We start from the raw sequence: 17124 nt of genomic DNA, 5'->3' as shown, positions 1-17124 counted from the left end.
TCTAGCTGAGAAATGGTTGAGTGCAAAAGAAAATCCATTAACGCTCACCTTTCATAATCAAGAGGAGCGTCAGTTTTCATCAACATTTGCCCGGGAAGGAGCCAAGCCGAGGACAAGCCCCTCAACCCCAGACCTGGGCCCGCTGAAGGTTGCCAGGGATTGGCAGATGCAAGTGGACTTGGATCAGAGGCTAATTTTTCCCACAGAGATCGAAACGACAACTCTGCGACCAGACCTCGTCCTCTGGTCTAACTCCTGAAATCTTGCGTACGTCATTGAGCTGACGGTACCATGTGAGGAAGCAATTAAGGAAGCATTTGAGTGTAAGAAGCTGCGGTATGCCAACTTGGCAGCTGAGGTAGAGGATAGAGGCTGGAACATCAAGGTGCACCCGGTGGAAGTGGGGTGCAGGGGCTTTGTTGCCAGTACAACACCAAAAATGCTTATGCTGGGCTTACACTGTGCGATTTTTGGCCCATTTCGAGCCGATTTTTGAGTCGTGCGACCGTTTTGGTGATCGGCCCAAGTTTGGTCTTCGTCGTGCATCGTGTAGTATATGTGGGGTAACGAGAAGCAATTAACACCTTACGACCAGCTCCCGATCATTAATCGCTTGGTCTCTGTTTGAAATCCTCCCGACCGTCGTAAGGGTGTCACTGCAGCCGCTCACACTGCGCACGCACAAACACATAAATGTCGGCGAAAAAGACGGAGTAGCACAGCAGTGCAGCATGTGATCTGGGCACAAGCGATGGAAGCACAACTTGTAGAACTTTGGAAAGCTCATCTGAGCCTTTTCGATGTGGCCTCACAAAATTATCACAACAACTGTGAAAATAGTTGTTGCTGCTCAATCACAACTGCATGATCAATGTTTTTCATTAGCAATTTAGCAAAGTTGATGGTGGTGGTGTCTCTGTGTGAGTGAAAGACAGCGAGGGAGAGAAAGGGAGAGTGAGCGACAGATTTTCTGTTATAACCTTCATTTTAAGGACGCACAGTGTGAGCACTCAGGTCGCATCAGAGCATCGGGCCGTATAGTGTGAGACCCTGCATCGTGACCTGCGAACTTCTAACCCCTGCGAGTCAATCGTGCAGTTTGAGCAGAATAGCTGAATAACGCGACTGAAAAAATCGAACAGTGTATGTCCAGCTTTAGAGAGATTGGGATCAGAGGACAGGCGCAATGGCAGGCCATAAGAGAACTAGCTAACACTGCTGAGAGGACCAGTTACTGGCTATGGTTAAAAAGGGCTGACATCACTCGGGCAGCTAAGGCAGTCAGCTAACCGCGAGACAAAAGAAATATTCTGTTCTTCTCCCCTCTGCTCTTCTTCCCTTTTCTGGGAGGCAGTGGGGAGGTAGAGTGTACAGCCCGATCCCTTCTGGCTCTCCTCTCTGCTCTCTCCTATCTTGTCCCTTTTGTCTTACTTTTCTCTATCACCTTTTCTATCCCTTTAAAGAAGCTAGGCTCCATAAATGCTAACGTGGTAAGTATTATTTCTCAGTTGCAGTGAATAGATAGAAAATAAACTGTAGGAAACTAAACAGAAAAAAGAAGAAGAGAAATAGCAATTTAACATAAACCAGTGACACACTCCAGGGCCTGATCAGCCCTGGCAGGGCCTCCTTGATGAGGGTGTCTAGTGATAATGGCCGAAACACCCGATGAATCCAAGGTCCACTACTGACGATGTGTCCCAAATTTTACAATTATAATCTAGATCAGATCTCTAATCCCTAAACCTGACCAAGGAAGGAAAATGGCAGATTAGCCTGGGTAAAAGACCAAAAGTTGAGGCACACAACAATGTGTGCTGCTGCCAAACAGTCATCCCTCAAAAGGCTCTCCATCTAAAGCAATGCATTATCAGGGACTGTAACATCTAGTCCTTTGTACTGAATTAAGTTAACAAGGATCTTGCTGTGGTTGAAGTGTACCTTTTTACAGGGGAATTCCTCGAAATTTAAGTATAATTAAAATAATCAGCAAAGCAGGGAGCAGGGATAGCTCAGTAGGTGGAGTGGTTCCCCCATAATCAGAAGGTCGGGGTTTCAAATCCACCGTACAAGGTACACACTGTTCCCCGGGTGCTGGATTGGTAGCTGCCCACTGATTCACCGAGTGAATGGGTTAAATGCAGAAGACAAAATATCCCAAGTGTGGGACTACAAGGGGTTTGAAATTACTTAAAGTTTATAATAATAAAATTCTAATTCTACATTGCCCATAGGTGTCAATGGTTGTCTGTTTCTGTGTGTTAGCCCTGTGACAGACTGATGACCTGTCCAGGGTGTACCCCACCTATCACCCTATGATAGCTGGGATTGGCTCCAGTAAACTGATTAGGGGTGTGGCTGATTTATAATATCAAGATGACAAGAAATGAGAGCTTTGTAGCAAAAAGGAATGCAAAGAAAAAGTTTTATGTGCGTTATCTAGTTTATATAGCACTATACACTATTACACCTGTAAGCACCATAATAGCTATAGCATAATAATAGTAATTACTTCTAATATAAACAATGGGGGAAAAATCTGTATTCTGAGTGATTCACTGTTAGAACTTGTAAACATTTTTAAGCTCCTAAACAGCATTGTTTCTGAGGGGGAAAGATGGAGAAACATAGGGGGTGAAGGACAGACTTGCCTATACCATTTATGTTACTGCAGCCTTGATTTTCAATTTGCTCCTAGAAAGCCTCACATGTGGATGGTTGACTGTGAGAAGAAAGTGAAAACAACAATTAACTATGCAATGAAACAATAAGACAGAGTCAGACGTTTAGATGATGACATGGAATATTTTACCATAAACTTTCACATAACAGCTTACTTTATCTTACAAAGGGCCATCAGCAACAGAACACCGTGGTCTAAACATTTTAGTCTTAGCTAACTTGGCTAGCATTAGCTAAATGGTTGCATGAAGCCAGCAGAGACCTTGAGTACATTTTTACACAAAATTCACTGTACTGCATGTGGTTGACTCTCCAACTCTGAATGTCCTGCTTTTGAAGTGTTTGCTTGGCTGTCAGCAGACATGAAAACAACCACCTGAAAATGCACATGCTCCATGACTGCCTCTCGGCCATCTGTAACCTCCCTCTTCCCATCACTGATGCTACAGTCCTTTGGAGGGTGCTGTCTGAGATGAATTCTTTACTAAAGTTATGCCCATGTTAGCTTATTGTTTTGCTCTATAGTTCAGATAGTTCAGCTAGTTCAGTCTGTACATGTCTGTCTCTTTTATTGAGAAACATGTTTCATATTCATGGATTCCATCAGTTCATGTTCACTTAAGCCCCACGGCCCCGGTACCGGGGGGAAAAAGGAGGAGATCACGTTTAATCGATTATAACACGGGATCAGAAATATAAGTCCCGACATGTGTGGTATCCACAGAAACCTCTGACTCTTTGCTAAAATCTCATATAAACCCTTTCTACAACCACCAAACACAACGAAAACAAGCTAGATTAAACGAGCAGTTACGTAAATGCGCACAGGTCCGCTTAACAACAAAACCGTACCAGAAATTCTTTAGACTTCATCTAACCGGCTAAAGAAAGGCTGGTTACGTTCCAGAGCTATCACCAATTCCAAACACCAAATTTCAGCACACTCTGACCAAAATTCACAGAATGAGCCGCAAAAAAGATCACAAAAACACATAGCAGCGCAAATGCGCTAAGACAGAAATTGGCTTACCGTCCTGATTTCCTCCGTTATTTTCGCCGGTAGCCATGTGATTATCAGCATTTACCATGGCTAACTAGCCGCACCAGAGCCATTACCATCAACAACCTCCATTTTAGACCAATGACTGTAGAAAACATGGACGACACGACAGCACCTCCTCCCATTGTGCAAAAATGAAGCCAAAATATCCCTCTTGTGGAGGCTGTCATCTTGCATTTTTGGAGCCAGATTCTGCGCGGTAGTGACTTGAGGTGGAGCGACTGAGTCACGCTCCCGGCACCCACACACCCGCTGGACATGACCGCAAATACGCCCCCCTACACTTTTTACGTAGCCTGTCTGCTCCAGTTTTTTGCTGATGGGTTTACCACGACTGACGACTCGTTTAATTAAGATAAATACAACTAATAATTCACTGTTATAAAAAAGACACACAGCTTATCATCTTATAGTTCTAAAATATCTAAAATCACTCTGTTGTTAATTCGTTTGCTAGATTACCCACTAGGATATGTACTGTGTTGGAGGCTTGTTGCTAGCTAGTTAGCGATGCTGCACACCTATTATTGAATAAGTCAGCACTTCTTAGGTGTTGTTATCCATTTTTAGACAGCGATGAGATCAGCTGCACACTCCACAGAGGCCCAGAGTTACTATTAATATCAAAAATATAATGCTGTCCTTTAAGACTTTAACATTTAAGACTGTGAGTGTAATGGATCTAAAACTGTTTAAATCTTCAGAGCCGTCTACAGCCTGGTAACATGGAATCTTTAAAAACAGTAGCAGAAGGTTTCAGTAGTGTAGTCTAATTTGTTCTTTTCATTTATTAATAATAGAGTCCATATTATATCAACAGCTAAATTCACCCTGGGGAGAAACTAGTGAGAGAGACCATGAGGACTAAGCTGGGTTTCCTGGGTCCAGAGGTTTGGAGAAACTTCTTCACTTTCTTTCATCACAGCTGTCCTGTGCCAGAAGTTCTGTTGACCCACTGAGAGAGGCTTCATTTAAGAAACACCAGGAAGACAGAAGCTCATCGCATTGATCAAGCAGGACTCATGATCTTCACCAGCAGCTCCCACACAGGGAAATCTTCAGCACTCCTTCGTAGGCCTGCTCCAGAAGATAGATAAACCCAGCATTTCATAAACACTGTGATGGAGACCTTTGGTTTGTGTAATGTTATAAATACTCGGATACTCCCCAGAGGCTCCGGACTTTTACATAAAGATATTATATTTAGTCCTGTAGAAAGTTATATATTTAAAATATATTATCCTCTCTGGTTACCCTGGTAAGAATAACTCTGAATCACTTTATGGTAAATAACACACTATCTGCAGAAAACTGTGAAAGAATTCCAGATCACCAGTTTGTAGTTTGACATACAAGTGACAACCTTTGACCTTCATCAGGTTTTATTTAATTGTGTCAGAGAAAATGAAATGTGCTCTTCATGCAGCGGAGTACATCAAGTGTTTAAAACAGAATCTGTGCAGGTCTGAGATCAGCAGCTCTGTAACACCAAACTGAGGTCCTGTTAATGCTGATATATAGTGACACAGTTACATGGATGATTAATCCTTTTGACTTTTTGTCTTTAACTTTATCAATAAAACAGCTGCAGCTTTCACTGACAGCACATGTGGCTTCTTTAACTACCGTCCTTAGCTAAGGTTCTGGTGCCACTGATCCAGTGGCGGCAGCGCTGCATCTCTGGTGGTCTGCCACGGGTCTGGCAGCAGCGGCGTAACGGTTCCGGTGGCCTGCCACAGATCCAATGCCGGTGGTGCTACACCTCTGAAGAGCGGCCACACATCCAATGGTGGCAGCGGCGGCGCAGCTCTGGCAGCCTGCCATGGGTCCGGCAGCAGCGGTGCTGCCGCTCCGGTGAGCCACAATGTAACATGACACACGATCCATAACGTGCTGGCCATGCAGGACGTGGCCGCGCCGGACGTAGACGTGGTGACCGTGCTGGTCCCTCTGACTTGCTGAGCTCATCCGAGGCCAACACAGGCTCCTCAGGCTTGGTGAACTCCACTGCCGGCGGAGCGTGCTCCTCCCGCTCGCCGAGCTCCTCTACCGACGGTGTGTGCTCCTCCCGCTCGCCGAGCTCCTGCTCCAGCACACTGAGCTCCTCATCTGGCGGTGATGCGGTGACACGGCAGCAGCAGGCGGTGGATGTGGTGGCAGAGTAGTGGATGTGGATGGTGGAACAGATGACAGCTGAACTACACGCTGAGCAGCAGACTGAGTTGAGGGTGATATGGCTAACATGAAAGGTTCAAGGTTCAAGGTTCTTTATTTGTCACATGCATAGTTATACAAGTATAACACACAGTGAAATGTAGCCTGACACGCTCCTCGACATGTGCAAAAAATTTCGGGGGGGGGGGGGGGGGGGGGGGTGTAGAGGAAGAACATTATATATATATATGTATATATATATATATAGTATATACATTGGGTGAATGTGCAGTAGTAGCAGCAAGCAGGTGAATTCTGTACATTAATAAGAATAGACATCTGACTATTTTACAGGATAGACAATATAGACATATTTAAAATTAAAGGAATTTGAAATGTACATTGTGCCTTGGTTTAGTGTCTGGAAGAGTCCTGTCTCAGTCAATTATAGATGATGTGAGAGGGCGGGTGTGTGTGTTTAGGGCCCGGATGGCTTGGGGATAGAAGCTCCTCTTGAGTCTCTCTGTCCTTGCCCGGATGATGCAGAACCTTCTACCAGATTGCAGAAGTTGGAACAGTTTGTTGCCAGGATGGGACGGGTCCTTCAGTATCTGCGCTGCTCTAGTCCGGCATCTCCTGGTGTAGGTGTCCTGAAGCGGGGGGAGAGCAATCCTGCAGCAGCATTCTGCTGTACGGATCACTCTCTGGAGAGCTTTTTGGTCCTTCACACAGCTGTTCCCAAACCACGATGTCATGTTCTGTGTGAGGATGCTCTCCACAGCGCCTGTATAGAAAATCCTGAGGATCTTTGGAGAGACCCTGAACTTCCTCAGTTGTCGTAGGTGATACAGGCGCTGCCTAGCCTTTTTGGTCTGGACCTGAATGTGGGCAGCCCATGTCAGGTCTGAGGAGATGTGGACACCAAGATACTTGAAGGACTGCACCCTCTCCACTGGAGCTCCATTGATGATAATGGGCTTGTAGTCTCTGTGCTGACCCCTTCTGAAGTCCACCACCAGCTCCTTGGTCTTGCTGACGTTCAGCTGGAGGTGGTTGTCCTGGCACCACGATGCCAGATTCTTCACTTCATCCATGTAGGCCGTCTCATCGTTGTTGGAGATGGCACCCAACACCACTGTGTCGTCAGCAAACTTCACAATGGTGTTGGAGCCATGGGTGGCCACACAGTCTGAAGTGTAGAGGGAGTAGAGCAGTGGCGAGAGGACACATCCCTGAGGTGCTCCTGTGTTGATGGTGATGCTGTTGGAGAAGCACCTGCCCACCCTCACCACCTGAGTTCTGCCAGTGAGGAAGTCCAACACCCATGCACACAGACGGCTGTTAAGTCCCAGATCCCTCAGCTTTGTGAACAGTCTGCAGGGCACTATTGTGTTAAACGCTGAACTGTAATCAACAAACAGCATTTGCACATAGTTACCCTGTTTCTTGTCCACATGGCTGAGAGTGGTGTGTAGGACGTGGGCGATGGCATCCTCTGTGGATCTGTTGGATCTGTAGGCGAACTGCAGCGGATCTGTGGTGTCTGGGATGGAGGAGGAGATGATGTTCTTCAGCAGCCTCTCAAACACCTTCATTACTACCGAGGGCAGTGCAACTGGCCGGTAATCGTTCAGGGATGAGGGTTTGCTGTTCTTGGGCACAGGGATGATGGTGGATCTTTTGAAGCATGTGGGGACCACAGACTTCACCAGGGACTCGTTGAAGATGTAAGTGAACACACCTGCTAGCTGGTCAGCACAGCAGCGCAGCAGACGGCCGGTGATGCCGTCTGGCCCCGCCGCTTTCCTTGTGTTCACTCTCCTCAGTGCCGCTCGGACGTCATGCTCCGCGATGCTGGTCACCGGTCTCTCGCTGATGACGTCACTGTCCTCGGTAGTCAGGCGGTAGATAGCATTAGCCGCCTGGCTAACCTCGAAACGGGCGTAGAACTGATTCAGCTCGTTGGTGAATGCAGAGTCGGCGTTGATCGGCGCAGTGTCCCTGGCTTTGTAGTCCGTAATGGTGCGTAGTCCGTGCCACATACTCCGTGTGTCGCCCTGGTGGAAGTGGGACTCCACACGTTCCCATTACCGGCGTTTGGCATCTATCACCGCGCGCCGCACGCCGTATGAGGCCGCTTTGTAGGCGCTCATATCGCCAGTGGCGAGACCCGCGTTGTAGGAGGCGGTCCTGGCGTTTACTGCAACGCCAGGACCAAAGGGTTGGAGAGGATGTGTGCAAAGGGTGGAGAGGATGATAATGTTACAGCTGGCTCAACAAATTCCAGGGGTCCAGAAGCATCTGAGGCCTCCAGTTCGGCCTCTGGGGAAGCCCTGGGGAGAACCTCCGTCTCCATGTGGCCAGACTGGGCCAAAAAGTCATCTGGGTCTGCATGCTCTGAGCTCCCTAGCTCCAAGCTCACAGTCTCAGAGTGAACATTCTCTGAGTGTTTGGAGGTAAAGCAAACAGTGTCTGACCCCACCGACTCTGAGCTAACTACTTCAGGGCTGACTATGCAAAATTCTGCCCCAGAATTAGGACTCAGGCCACATTCATGTGTCGGTGGTCCAAAAATCTCCACTGGGGTTTCAGTTACACCTTTCACAGTTTCTCCATTGTTAATTGCCGTAGCGGCTATAGTCTCTATTTCCATGTTCACAGGGAGGGAATTTACAACCCTGGCAGAGTCCATTTTACTCACTGTGGCGTCCAGAGCCGCTGGTCCTGAATCTTCAACAAGCACAGGAGCGAGTGTAGATATGGCTGAACGCTGCTTGCGAGGACGCCTTCTCCTCCGTGAAGGCGGGGCCGTGTGTATGGAAACCGTCCTCTGCTGTTCATCTGTGTTTTGATTTTCAATGACAGGATTTATTGAAACAATTGAGTCTGGTTTACCCACTGCAGTAATGAGCAGGCTGACTGGGCCAAAACCGCAGGAGTGGGTGGAGGCGTAATGGGGTGATGATGGCGAGGGCGACATCTCTTCTGTAATGGAGGGTCAAGCAATTGTGCCGCAAGCATCAACGGGAAAGCCCACCGCCGATGCATGAAAAACCAGGCGGCTAGAGCCTCTAGGAGAGCAGCCGGACTTTCCTTGCTCAGGCCACCCAAGCCAAATAATTCAAAACTAGAGCTATCCCTTAAACTAGTGACCAATAACGTAAGTTTGTTAATGTCCAAAAAGTTTGCGGTGAAGGTAGTGGATGAGAGGTAATTGTCCAAAAACACTACCTGTATGTGTCTCTTGTGTGGATCTACAGCCTGGATTACGCTCTGGCAGTAATCCCATAGCTACGCGAGCGATCCCTCCTTCGTGACAGCTCTTGAGTTTGCTGGGTCCATGGTGGTTGGTGGGATCATTCTGTCAGGGATTGCCAAGACAAACCGTGGGGATGTGGGAAATGAGGACCCAAAACGCAGGATTCTGCGATGCAAACAATGCACTTTATTTACAGTGAAAGCTGTAAACACAATACATCCCCATTGCTCCCTAGACTCCCGTGTGTGTGCTCCCCTCTGACGTCTGTGCTTGTGCTCCCCGCTGTCGTGTTTCCGCACACCCCGAGCGTGCTGCCTTTGTGATCCACTCTTCCGCCTGCAGGAAAACCACAGAAACAGCCGTCAGCACTGACCCCCGCGGGCATACACGAACTGCACTGTCATACGCTGACACACACTAACTTGGGATAACAACGCAATGATCCCACGCCGGTGGGAGCTCCAACACTCTCCTAAAGCTCCCCCGATGAGCCCTGATCAGCAACAGGTGTGTGGCAGGAACTTCAGGTGTGGCCAGTCCTCCCGCAGGGCCACACCCATTAGGCCTGCAGGTGGCTGTCCTCCATCCTCCAGCCACACCCGCAGACACACACATATACACACCCACACCCTGCCTATACATATAATGAGTGGAACACAGAATAACACAGCATTGTGCAGAAAAACACCCACATCACCAAATCATAACAATAATAATAATATAATAACAATAACAACAACAAACCACACTGCTCACGGACCCCCCGAGTCGTCCAGAGCCGGGTCCGTGACACATCCGCTAACATGGAGGAGGCGGGGTTTATAACCTATACTTTTTGGGGAGCTGTCACATCATCATCATCCATGTTTTCTACAGTCATTGCACCCACCGCCTATTAGCAGGTAGCTTTTCAGCTGCTAATAGGACATCTACTTAGCGTTTAGCTACATTTAAGTTTTGGATACCGGGAAAAACACTGTGCAGTTTATTTTATTAGTCGGATTAAATGAGGATTATTGCCTTTGGTGTTACTCTGGGCTGTAACTTTTGATTGTGCTCTCTGTAATTTAGTTTCTCAGTCCTTACTTCCTACTTTGCTGCATGTCTATGCAATATAAATTCACACTAAATGCTCTACATTATACAATCTAATGCACTATGTTTGAAATGCGTTAATATATAATTATAGTCAAATTGGCCATAACTAAATATAGTTTGTAATGTTACCATTGTAGGCTATTTATTAATGACTGCAATGCTTTTGCTGTTATTTAAATTCTACAAAGTGTACATTGGTATTATAATTGTATTTGTGCATTTATTTGTTTTATTAATTTTATTTATAGCTAAGTCTCATTTTGTTTTTAATTTTCTCTAGGTGTGACTGTTGCCCCAACTGCACAGCTGGCAGACAGAAGAAAATCACAAGAGTTGGAGATCTATAAGATGAGGCTAGAGTGGCAAAAGCATAAAATTGATGAGCTCACCAAAGAAAGGGACTATCTAAAGGAGCAATTAGCAACATGTAATTCCACTCTTAAAAACATTACATAGCTTTTCACATATTTCCTCTGGTTGAATACTTACATAAGCATTCTGATGAGTAATTTTGTCTGTGTTGTCTTTTTAACTGTTTTACTAGCTCTCTCAAAAGAAGGATTCCAGTGAGGTATTGAGCATGCCTTCACTGTCCTCTGATGGGTCTTTTGATGTGAGTTCTGACTCCTCCATGAGTACAACTTCATCAGATGAAGACAGTAAGAAGAGGAAGAAGAAGGGCAGAGCAAAAGAGCACAAGAAGTCAAAGAAACATGACCAAAAACCTAGAACAAGAGGTAAAGTGATTAACTCAACAGTTTGATTCTGCATGCTGTATGTTACTGTGACACACTAATGTGTGATCCCATCAGAAGTTGTACTTGTTAAAAATGAGAGTCCTGGAGTCTGAGCTGCTGTGATCATGGTCCTCTTTATGTAAGGTACAATAACAGATACACATCTATCTCCTCCTCCTCCTCTGTCTCTAAAAGAACAGCAGTGTAGGTGGACTGTCCTGCTGGCACTCTGTCCTTCTACAGAGTCTCCTCTGACACTCTGATCCACCTCCACACCTTCAACACTGCATTCACTGACCCTCTTTATCCTGGATTTTACATCAGTTGTGTTTCTTCAGTGTGTCTTTGCTAAGTTTGCTAAGTCTCATTATATTAAAGAAATACTGTCAACATTAGTTGCCATGGTGATCTAACAAGTAAAAAGAAAACATTAACCTCAACATACCTCACTAACCCATTAATCTTATGCTGTATTTCACCCTTCAGCACAGGTGTTCTACAGGGTGTGTCATTTATATGGATACACCATAATAAAATGGGAATGGTTTGTGATATTAAAGTCCTGTTTGTGGCACATTAGTATATGTGAGGGGGCAAACTCCTCAAGATGGGTGGTGACCATGGTGGCCATTTAGAAGTCGGCCATCTTGGATACAACTTTTGTTTTTTCAATAGGAAGAGGGCCATGTGACACATCAAACTTATTGGTAATGTCACAAGAAAAACAATGGTGTGCTTGGTTTCAACGTAACTTTATTCTTTCATGAGCCTCTGTCAGTGCGCCCCAGGGTGGCTGTGGCTACATGTAGCTTGCCATAACCAGTGTGTGAATGTGTGTGTGAATGGGTGGATGACTGGATGTGTAAAGTGCTTTGGGGTCCTTAGGGACTAGTAAAGCGCTATACAAATACAGGCCATTTACCATTTATTTACAAGTTTCTGACCATTTATAAAATGTGTTCAATGTGCTGCCCATTGTGTTGGATTGTCAATGCAACCCTCTTCTCCCACTCTTCACACACTGATAGCAACACCGCAGGAGAAATGCCAGCACAGGCATCCAGTATCCATAGTTTCAGGTACTGCACATCTCGTATCTTCACACCATAGACAATTGCCTTCAGATGACCCCAAAGATAAAAGTCTAAGGGGGTCAGATCGGGAGACTTTGGGGGCCATTCAACTGGCCCACGACGACCAATCCACTTTCCAGGAAACTGTTCATCTAGGAATGCTCGGACCTGGCACCCATAATGTGGTGGTGACCATCTTGCTGGAAAAACTCAGGGAACGTGCCAGCTTCAGTGCATAAAGAGGGAAACACATCATCATGTAGCAATTTCAAATATCCAGTGGCCTTGAGGTTTCCATTGATGAAGAATGGACCCACTATTGTTGTACCCCATATACCACACCAATCCATCACTTTTGTTGTTCTAACAGTCTTGGAGGGATCCATCCAATGTGGGTTAGTGTCAGACCAATAGCGGTGGTTTTGTTTGTTAACTTCACCATTCACATAAAAGTTTGCCTCATCACTGAACAAAATCTTCTGCGTGAACTGAGGGTCCTGTTCCAATTTTTGTTTTGCCCATTCTGCAAATTCTGTGCGGCGATCTGGGTCATCCTCGTTGAGATGCTGCAGTAGCTGGAGTTTGTAAGGGTGCCCTTTGTGAGTAGCTAATATCCGCCGAAGGGATGTTTGACTAATGCCACTCTCCAGTGACATGCGGCGAGTGCTACGCTGTGGGCTCTTGCTGAATGAAGCCACTGATGTTCCTTCATTAGTGACAGTTTTCTTGCGTCCACATTTTGGCAAATCCAACACTGAACCAGTTTCACGAAACTTAGCAAGTAGTTTGCTAACTGTAGAATGGGAAATGGGTGGTCTCATAGGGTGTCTTGCATTGAAATCTGCTGCAATGACCCAGTTACTGCGTTCACCAGATATCAACACAATTTCGATCTGCTCCTCATGTGTTAACCTCTTCGACATGTCAATGGCTGTAAACAAAGAGAAACTTGTAAATAACTCCTGAAAGAATAAAGTTACGTTGAAACCAAGCACACCATTGTTTTTCTTGTGACATTACCAATAAGTTTGATGTGTCACATGGCCCTCTTCCTATTGAAAAAACAAAAGTTGTATCCAAGATGGCCGACTTCTAAATGGCCACCATGGTCACCAACCATCTTGAGGAGTTTGCCCCCTCACATATACTAATGGACTTTAATATCACCAACCAGTCCCATTTTATTACGGTGTATCCATATAAATGGCCCACCCTGTACAAAGCTTAGCAATACTCCAAATCCAAAGACAGGGCATTTTAAGCATGTGACTATTATCATCTGGAATGGTTTACCAAACCATGCAACATTAGTGTTTGTGAATGTTATCAATTTGGGGGAAATAGCTAAAAACTTTCATGCGGTGTATTTATTAAATATGAGTGTGTTTAAAGTCAGTCAGTAAATGTAGCAGGAATGCAGCAGCAGGGCCAGTTTTTTAGTTTCATTCTTCAGTGTCCACATAAAAAAAACCTGAGCCTGACTACAAGGCACATTACGGCGAGACTCTCCTGTTTTAAGAACAAAGAAAATCTCTCTCAGGGTCGCTGGAGCCAATCCCAGCTGTCATAGGGCGAGAGGCGGGGTACACCCTGGACAGGTTGCCAGTCTGTCGCAGGGCTAACACACAAGACAGACAACCGTTCACACTCACACATTCACACCTAGGGGCAATTTAGATTATCCAATTAACCTATCCCCACAAGCTGCATGTCTTTGGACGGTGGGAGGAAGCCGGAGTACCCGGAGGGAACCCACACAGACACGGGGGAAACATGCAAACTCCACACAGAAAGACCCCAGCCTGATGGTGGAATTGAACTCAGGACCTTCTTGCTGTGCAGCAACAGTGCTAACCACCGTGCCACCGTGCTGCCTCTCTCCACCATGTGATTGAAAATAATTTTAACAAACATCTTCTTTAATTGTAAATGTGTCTGATTCGAAGTTGATGGTTGGTCTCTCTGTTCTTGTAAAACTACACTCTAAGATTCATTACTGGCTTTCCTTACATATTTAGACACTTTCATTTATTTCCTATGACGTTGAATTGATTTGGTGGATAACAGTAATGTTCCCATGTTACTCTCAACTTTGGTATTCTTGTAAATATTCCTACATACCTGTAATTGGAAGAGATGAACTTCTAGTGTGTTACATTTGGACTTTTTTCCAAGTCAATTAAACTTGAAAACAAAACAGAATTACAGTCTAAAAATCATCTATATTTACAGTGTTTTCTGCTTCTTTGTGTTTCCTGTGGGTTTTAACATTTTTTTATTTTTTTTTATTGATTGGTTGATTTGTGGAAAATAAACCAAGATTTACCGAAATCTTGAGTGGTGTATCCTGCTTCCTGCACATCAGTGATTAAGGGCACAGCTCAGCCAAAAACAACTCAAACTAAACTACCTTCAGTAACAAAACAGTGATTTCAAGATTTTAAATGGACTGATTTTGCAAAACTTCCCCCAAAAATGCCTCTTTGGGTGTTTCCTTATTATAACGTTTAGCCTCCCTCCCTTGCCAGAACTCGGTGTTACAGATGATGGTCTCCGGGGGAAGCTCCATGTGACGGTAATGAAGACAGTTTTGTTTTTCTCATTAACAGCTCTGTAGTTCATGTTAAGGGAGTCAGAGCTGGACCTGTGAATGTGGGCTGAAGGCGACTGACATTTACATCCACTTCAGTGTGTGTTTAGTTTTCACCAATGTGTGAGGAGTCCATTGTTGTTTGTTGTCACTGCCTTTAAGCTTTGATCTAAAGACCTGAGAATTTCTACTCTCTTGAAATTCTTCTGTTTTATTTGAATAGTTCCTTTTTTCTACTCTACAACTTTTCACAGTTTTCATATTTTCTCTGTTTTATAATTGTTCTTGTTTTTTTATGCTTCTGTTCTGTTTTCTTACCTTCTTAATTTTTTTCTGAATGTTTGTCCCTTTCCTGTTATTATCCTGTGTTACCTGTCTTTTAGTTATTTCATGTTTTACTGAAAACCTTTGTTTTACTGCTTTCTTTTGTGTCTGCTCTGTCTGATTGTCTTCACCTGCGCTTCATTATCCTATTGATTGATTTGCTGCATGTTTGATTACTCCTGCTTATTTTTTAATGTATCGGGACTGTTCTTTGCTCACTTATTCAATTCTGGATCTATTTTGTGCTGTTTGTCAGTGTAGGCAGTCTCGGTCGTTGTGTCCTTGGGCAAGACACTTCACCCGTTGCCTACTGGTGGTGGTCAGAGGGCCCGGTGGCGCCAGTGTCCGGCAGCCTCGCCTCTGTCAGTGCGCCCCAGGGTGGCTGTGGCTACAATGTAGCTTGCCATCACCAGTGTGTGAATGTGTGCGTGAATGGGTGGATGACTGGATGTGTAAAGCGCTTTGGGGTCCTTAGGGACTAGTAAAAGCGCTATATAAATACAGGCCATTTACCATTTACCATTTAGGTATACCTGTACTTGAAAAGATGCTTAGTTGCTGGGTAATAAGAGAGTTAAGGGAATCTCACGGGCTACTTTTTGTACAATGTTATGTTACAGCTGGATTTGAAAATGAAAATGAAGTTTAAGGTTTGTCCTAAAACACTATTGTAACTTTAGAAGTTATAAAACAATACATGGTGTTACATAACTTTTAAAGCTGTTGATCTATTTCAGATCACCAGCTCAGATCAGAAAAAAATAGACTAAGTTGCGTAACATTTGTAAAAGCACAAAGTTGCACAACCACAGACCGTCACAGTAACTTTCAGTTATTGCAAGAACAGAGTTATCTGATTATGAAACTCTAGAGCTCCCCATCCTACCCTTTCTCAAGGTGGTGTCCTCACTCAGTGTGTGTGTGTGTGTGTGTGTGTGTGTGTGTGTGTGTGTGTGTGTGTGTGTGTGTGTGTGTGTGTGTGTGTACAATCCAAGAATCAGAGCAGCAGAAGTGTTACTCAGTCATTGTTGCTGCAGATCCACTTACTGATGACTTTACTTTACTTTACTTTACTTTACTTTATTGATTATATAGAGCACTCTTCACAGGATAAAAAACACAAAGTGCTTCACAATAATATAAAACAGATAAACATAATACGGTACAATCAAACATACAGCGCAAATCTAATTAAAAGCTAGTCTAAATAAGTGAGTCTTAAGATGATGTTTAAAAGAATAAATACAATCCAGGCAGCGTAGAGATGGAGGGAGAGAATTCCACAACCTGAGGGCCACCGCTCTAAAAGATCTATCACCTCTGGTTTTAAAACATGTTCAGGGAACTACCAACAGCCTTTGATTAGATGATCTCAGGCTGCGAGAGGGAGTGTGAGGTTCTAAAAGATCAGAAATATAGGCAGGAGCGTCATGATTCAAAGCTTTAAAAGTCAGGACTAAGATTTTAAAATGAATTCTAAAATGTACTGGAAGCCAGTGTAATGAGCGTAACACTGGTGTAATGTGCTCTCTTTTTCGTGTCTTAGTTAAAAGCCTTGCAGCAGCATTCTGGACTAACTGGAGACGGTCAAGATTTCTTTTGCTCAAACAAAGAAAAAGACTTTTACAATAATCTAAGTGAGAAGAAATAAAAGCATGGGTAATCATTTCTAACTCTGATTTAGACAAAAAAAAAGTTCACAGTTTGGAAATATTTCATAGCTGAAAAAGGCAGTTACTAATTAATCTAGAGTGTTGCTCTAGAGACATGGCAGAATCAAAAACAACATGAGATACCTGAGGCTCGGGTGAACAGATGATCCAAGAGAACCAAGATGCTTTTTGATTATAGCTATCTGGCTTTCAGGGGCAATAATTAATGTTTCTAACTTCTTAGAGTTCAACTGCAAGTAGTTTTCTCCAAGATACTGTTTAATGGAAGCTAAACATTTTATGAAAAAAGGACATTTTATGGACTTCCATCGGCTTAAAAGAACAGTAGAGCTGAATATCATCAGCATAAAAGTGATAAGACAAATTAGGGAACTGCCTAATTATAAGTCCTAGGAGTAACATGTACAGGAGAAAAAGAATTGGTCCCAGAACTGAACCCTGTGGGACCCTTCATGTCAGGTCCTTAGAGTGTGA

Source organism: Rhamphochromis sp. 'chilingali', assembly GCF_963969265.1.
Source record: "Rhamphochromis sp. 'chilingali' genome assembly, chromosome: 3".
Lineage (NCBI taxonomy): Eukaryota > Metazoa > Chordata > Actinopteri > Cichliformes > Cichlidae > Rhamphochromis > Rhamphochromis sp. 'chilingali'.
This window is presented reverse-complemented; position numbering follows the sequence as displayed.